Source organism: Lepisosteus oculatus, chromosome 7, assembly GCF_040954835.1.
Source record: "Lepisosteus oculatus isolate fLepOcu1 chromosome 7, fLepOcu1.hap2, whole genome shotgun sequence".
Lineage (NCBI taxonomy): Eukaryota > Metazoa > Chordata > Actinopteri > Semionotiformes > Lepisosteidae > Lepisosteus > Lepisosteus oculatus.
In genome coordinates this window covers 38,781,889-38,787,888 of record NC_090702.1, presented here as the reverse complement: position 1 = coordinate 38,787,888, position 6,000 = coordinate 38,781,889, and the positions used below count along the sequence as shown (strand labels likewise).

The following is a 6,000-nucleotide window of genomic DNA, read 5'->3' as shown; positions in this document are numbered from 1 at the left end:
GAGCCTTCTTCAGGTATAAAATGCTGTGTATATACACTATACTGGGGAATTTAAGTGAGAGGGGCTGGATTATTTTTTGTGTATTGGCCTTCTCAACAAATGAGAATGTTTTATCTACAAGACTGTAACAACGTTTGTCCTCACGAAAATAAATGCATTTAAAACACATAAAATAAGCAAACTAAACGTTTATATCTGTCAATATTTGTATTTAAATATCTGTTAATAAATCTAGTATTGTACTTTGATTTTCGTACAGTGTAATTTCACAGCGCCTGATATTACTGTAACAGTATACCACCGCCGCCGTAGCCTGAGCATGCGCACTAGCTGTTAACACAATCAAATACGCTTGCGCCTATTTACTTTGACCTTTAACCTGGCAGTTTAAACAGCAAGCGCGAGGGAATTGTTGTGGATGTAAGTATATTATTTTCTTTTATTGGTTAAAAAAAAAAGTTTGTATAGCGTTGACCTGTTTACAGTAACAATGTTCGAGTAACAAAAACGTGATCAGTAAGCGATCTAAACAGTTTCGAGATCCTTACATATATTTATTAGTAGCTAGTTTCCTTGTGTTTCTATAAAGCTTGATTTTCCAGTGGCCAATAACCTGTTTTTGTTAGTATTATAATTGAACTTTGAAGGTGACAGATCGAGTTTTAATATTATTAATTACCATCTATTTTGAACTCATTAGTGAAAAGCGTAGCAAACCAGAAACTTAGATGCCATGCATATTTTACAGAAACTTAGACGCACTTGACATAATAACGAAATAGTTTAGTATACAGTAGCTGAACTAGGCGATATTGGGTCACGTTCTGATGTTTTCAAAGAAACCAGATGCAGGAGGAATATTCAATGTTTTAATTTAATTTAATAAATACGGATTTTTATGTTTTTTTACCTCGTGGATGCACTGACAATATGCCGCTCGTTTCTGTGGTACAAATTGCAAACTTATTCACTATTGGTGATCACAGTAAAAGCTTTTTTGAAAATTTCAAAGTTTTCTTGAAAGCTTTGCAATCCTCCATCCTCCAGTAAACCATTTTAGCTGCAGTTCTGAGTTTATTGAAACGGAGAGGATTAGCAGTTTAGTGGATCACATATTCGTAAAGGTAATTGTATTTTTTTGCTCTTAGCTTCGAAGGCTTATTATTGGACGTTATGTCGCATTTCTTTCGATAATGCTCTGCTCACCTCCTGTTCTGTAGTGAAACTCTTAGGATTTCGATTTCTTGCAACACTTTTATATTTTGTGAAATGAAGATGCGTTTCACTTTTTAGTCAGAAAATAGGTATGTGTTGAGTTGGGTTTAATGCTATGCCCCCAAGCTCTGGAACTCTTTACCCAAGGATATTAGAGAGTCACCTTCTCTAAACTCCTTCAAATCCAGACTCAAAACTTTCTTCTTCAGTAAAGCCTTTACTTAACTGGTTCCATTCTTCACCCCTCTGCTCTTCTTAATACCATCTTCCACGGTCTCCTCTATTGTTATTGTTGTATTGTTGTAATTATAATTGTGTCCTGTCTTGTGAAATTTTCTTATTTATTGTTGTAGTCTTCTTATTTATTGTTATTGTCATCCTGTAAAGCGCTTTGAGAAGCCACCTTTAAAGGCGCTATATAAAATAAAGTTTATTATTATTATTATTATTATTAATGACATAACTGGAGACATACATCATAGTAATTTGAGACCTGTTAACTTCCACTCTGTAAGAAAATTGCTGTCAAGAAACCCGACGAAGTGTTATTAGGTCTAAATGTCAAAGTGAATGACGTTTAATAAAGGATCGAAATGATAGACTTTTTTGTGGTATGGCAAGTTAGTGTCAAGTGTTTATTTTCCCCTTTAATTAACTCTGTTAAATATGTATGCATTTTGCGACTTTAACAAGTAACAACTTAATTTGAAAGCCACTATTCTCCTTTGTTTTCAGAAAGATTATGAAATAATAATAATTATAATTAGTAATTGCTTACACTTATATAGCGCTTTTCTGGACACTCCACTCAAAGCGCTTTACAGGTAATGGAGACTCCCCTCCACCACCACCAATGTGCACCACCTGGATGATGCGACGGCAGCCATAGTGCGCCAGAACGCTCGCCACACATCAGATATCAGTAGGGAGGAGAGCAGATTAATGAACCTAATTCATAGATAGGGATTCTTAGGAGGCCATGATTGGTAAGGGCCAATGGGAAATTGGCCAGGAAGCCGGGGTTACACCCTTACTCTTTTCGAGAAACGCCCTGGGATTTTTAATGACCACAGAGAGTCAGGACCTCGGTTTTATGTCTCATCTGAAGGATGGTGCCTGTTTACAGTATAGTTTCCTCGTCACTATACTGGGGCATTAGGACCCACATGGACTGCAAGGTGAGCGCCCCCTTGCTGGCCCCACTAACACCACTTCCAGCAGCAACCTTAGTTTTTCACAGGAGGTCTCCTATCCAGGTACTGACCAGGCTCATACCTGTTTAGCTTCAGTGGATTGCCACTGCCAGTTGTGAGTTACAGAGTGATATGGCTGCTGGCATAAAATCTTGCTGATGTGTTGCTTAATCACAGGAGAGTCGTGATTCTGTCTATAGAGGTACTGATTACTGTTTACTTATGAAAATATTGATCAAGACCTCTACTGTTGGTGTTACTACGCCATTACACAAACTGAAAAGTGGATTGGGATAACAGACTTCCAGTGTCTCTTATTTCATAGAAAGAAGCGAAAAAGAGGCAGTTGAGGTTTATGCGGCTATTGGCAATTTGACGAATGATTAAAAATACAATAAAGCCTACATTAATATATGTAAAATGACCTTGGATAGCTTGACTACTTATAATCACTGCTAAATGATAATGGAGGAAATTGGAAAGAAAAGTTAGAGAAGACAGAAGACAATGCAATACTTTTAAACTAATTAAATACTTTTAAGCAAATAAGTTTATTTTGAATTTCATCAGTGAATTTTGATACTGAATCAATGTTTAGTTGTATATATGGGGAGATTCATCAGAATCATTTATACCCTGCAATTTACAATTAACACACTTTAATTGTACTGTATGTACTAAGGACTTCAGGGGTCTCTGTATCAATATGTAGGCCAAGATAATTGTGGCCAGCTGAAACCTGCCCAACAGGTTCCACACTACAGGACCTCGCCTGTATGAAATGTGGGTACTTTCAGTGGATGAGACAGTTGGAGAGTTGTTTCTGTCTACTAAGTTTAAGAATTTGTGTAAGTTAGGAAAACTACATGGAATCCAGTTTTGATACTTTTAATTATTATTATGATGATGAATGCAAATGTTAATACTTTCAAAAGTATACACTAAATATGTCCCTATAAAATAGGTTTTAGCTGCCTCCTTGGTACATACTGTATAGTTATTTTTGAAATATTTTCAGTAATTTTCTGTTGTTACAGTAAGCTAATGATCTTTATTTTGAAGTGTGTAATGAATATTTGCACATTTAGCTCAATTAATTTAGCATAAATTGCTACTGTTGCAAGATGCTTCTCAGTAAATTAACTTCTTTTATACCGTTGGGCTTTGAAAACAAAAAGCGTGTGTTTTGACCCATACTGTTCTGTCATCACAAAAAGACTGCTGCTGCTGCTACTAATTGGTCGGATTAACTGTACAGTCTAACATATATGTTTTTTCAATCCTGATCTTAACCAGACAAGTCAATTAAGATCAAATTGTCATTTAAAGTGACAGCCTAGAGAATATCTATTTTTACAGCATGACCTTTACGAGGGCAGTTTGAATGAAGTATGTTGCTCAAGGGTACAGCAGTAGGATGCCACCTAGGATTTGGTCCACAATACTCTAGTTCAGAGCTCTAACCACTGCTCCCCAAACATGCTGTGGATCTTCTATAGTATGGGTGTCTATGTTTGGTCTGGAGGACTGAGTAATCTGTAGAGTTTCAAGGTGTGTTTAAAGAGGAGACATCTGAAGAGCTGGTAGAAGTTTGTAATTTTTCCAGTTAGAAGGCAGAAACCTGCTGGTTGAGCTTGTTGGGAATGGGAATGAATGAGAATGAAAAGCTGCACACACACCAGTTTCTAGGAATAGGATTGGAAATTCCTGGTTAGTAGCTACTATAATTAATTTAAAAATGACATTTTTCAGCTTCAAAAGCTAGAGTAAAGAACGATGACATGAAACAAATGTAAGTTGCTTTCGATAACCTTGTCAGCCAGATAGATTAATAATAAAGCTGCGATTCATTGCTCTGCTGGTAATGGCATCCCACAAAAATAATCCATATGCTTTTCCTTATTTGGTCACAGCTCAAAGTTTGCTGAGGTTCAATTTCTACAAAACTGTCCTGCAGGATGGACATTTTTAAATGACTGAACAACCAATTGACAGTAATTGCTACTTGTTACATGTCTTAAGATAAACAGTGTATGTGACGTGTATGAAGCTTGTTATTATTTTGTGCCATGTTCCAAGGAATAGACATGTCAAACATGCTACCGGTCAAGTATTGAAGCCGTCTTCTGTTTACACCTCAAATGAAAAATTCTAGTCATGCTTTGTGACTTTATTTGCAGCCTTTGTCTACTGAATGTCTAGTTATGAGATCCATAAAAAGCAACAAGAGAAGGACTTTTTTTCACAGTAAATATTGATCTTTTGCAGAGTGAATATTGGTTGGCTATTTTTTATGCAACTGGTTTAGCAGCGATACTCTGCATCTTTCTTCTTAACTGTTTTCTCTGATAGGTTTTCTTTTAACTGGTTGTGCTTGGATTTAGACCATGAAAACATAAAAAATAATTCATAAGTTGAAGTAGGAAATTCTAATCCTAATGCTTGCCCTTCTTGCGATGTGAATGCTAAATGATTCAAAAGTATAGAAATACTTATAATACTACTACTGCTAAAAAGGTTACTACTATTTAACAATGCTTATTATGAAGTTGTAGCAAAAATTGTTATGCTGTAGTTGAATTCAGAGGCTGCTGGCTTCGAACTACTCTGGAATTACCATACAGCCTCCATTTGTACCTGTGGTGAAAGATCATTAAAAATTGATCTGGATGCAACAAACTGCAGTGGAAAAGACAAACAGCTTTTAAAACTAGAGAATTTTATTATTTGCTACTTTAAGTCTGTATTTAGTGTCTGTATCATGTGATTGTGTACTGTATGTATCACGTTTTGTTAAATGTTTTTGCTGTAAGTGCTGTTAAGAATGAAGCCTAAAACAACCCACAGATTCATAAGAGTCATGGGAGCACCTGAGTTATTATTTGCCTGCAACGTAATCTGGAGACATTGGTACATTATCAGAGGTAAATTAATTTGCATTATAAAGGTACCATAATTGCATTAGTTAATTAGTTTCTACTTGGAAACTTCAAGGGCAAAAAATTAACATCTTTTGATGGTAGAAAAATATAAAATACAGCAGACTGAATGTTTTTTTTCCTCCAAGCCACTAATTTAAGGCCAGCTAACAAATAATCAGACTGCAAATTGTTGGGTATATTTCCTAATCAAAATTAGTGTAATTTGCCTCTTGTTAATATGAAATGTCATGAATTTTAATCACTTACATAAGTTTTTTTTTCTGTGTGTAATTAGAGAACCATAATTTCTTATCTTTCCCAAATCTGTGGCAAGAACTATGCTGTGGTTTGGGCTCAATACTGAAGGATTAAGAAGATGTTAAAATGCTGTTAACACATTTGTAGCTTCTAGTATTTAATGAAACTGGGAACATGATGTTTCAAACATCTTTGAAACCTTCAAATGTATGTGGCAAAACATGCCTTACTAGTAGGCTCTAAACAATTAAACCTGAAGCTTAAAATCTTTTGTTTGTTAAATATTTTTTAAACAATACCATTACTAAGAGTCCGTTAAGTTTGTAATTCTTTTCCAAACAAACATATCCTTTACAGTGTTTTTATGTCTGAAAAAATCTCTGAGCAATTCATGCCATACTGTAGTTATTGTC

General features: G+C 35.3%; 1 protein-coding gene across 2 annotated transcripts in view; it reads left to right on the top strand.

The window, feature by feature from the left end:
• Positions 1-367: 367 nt before the first annotated feature.
• Positions 368-6,000, top strand: part of pot1 (protection of telomeres 1 homolog) — a 130,503-nt gene continuing 124,870 nt past the window's right edge. For both annotated transcript variants that reach the window (XM_015352476.2, XM_015352473.2), the window contains exon 1: positions 368-420. The gene's annotated coding sequence lies outside the window, so the exon portion shown is untranslated. The remainder of the gene's footprint in view (positions 421-6,000) is intronic.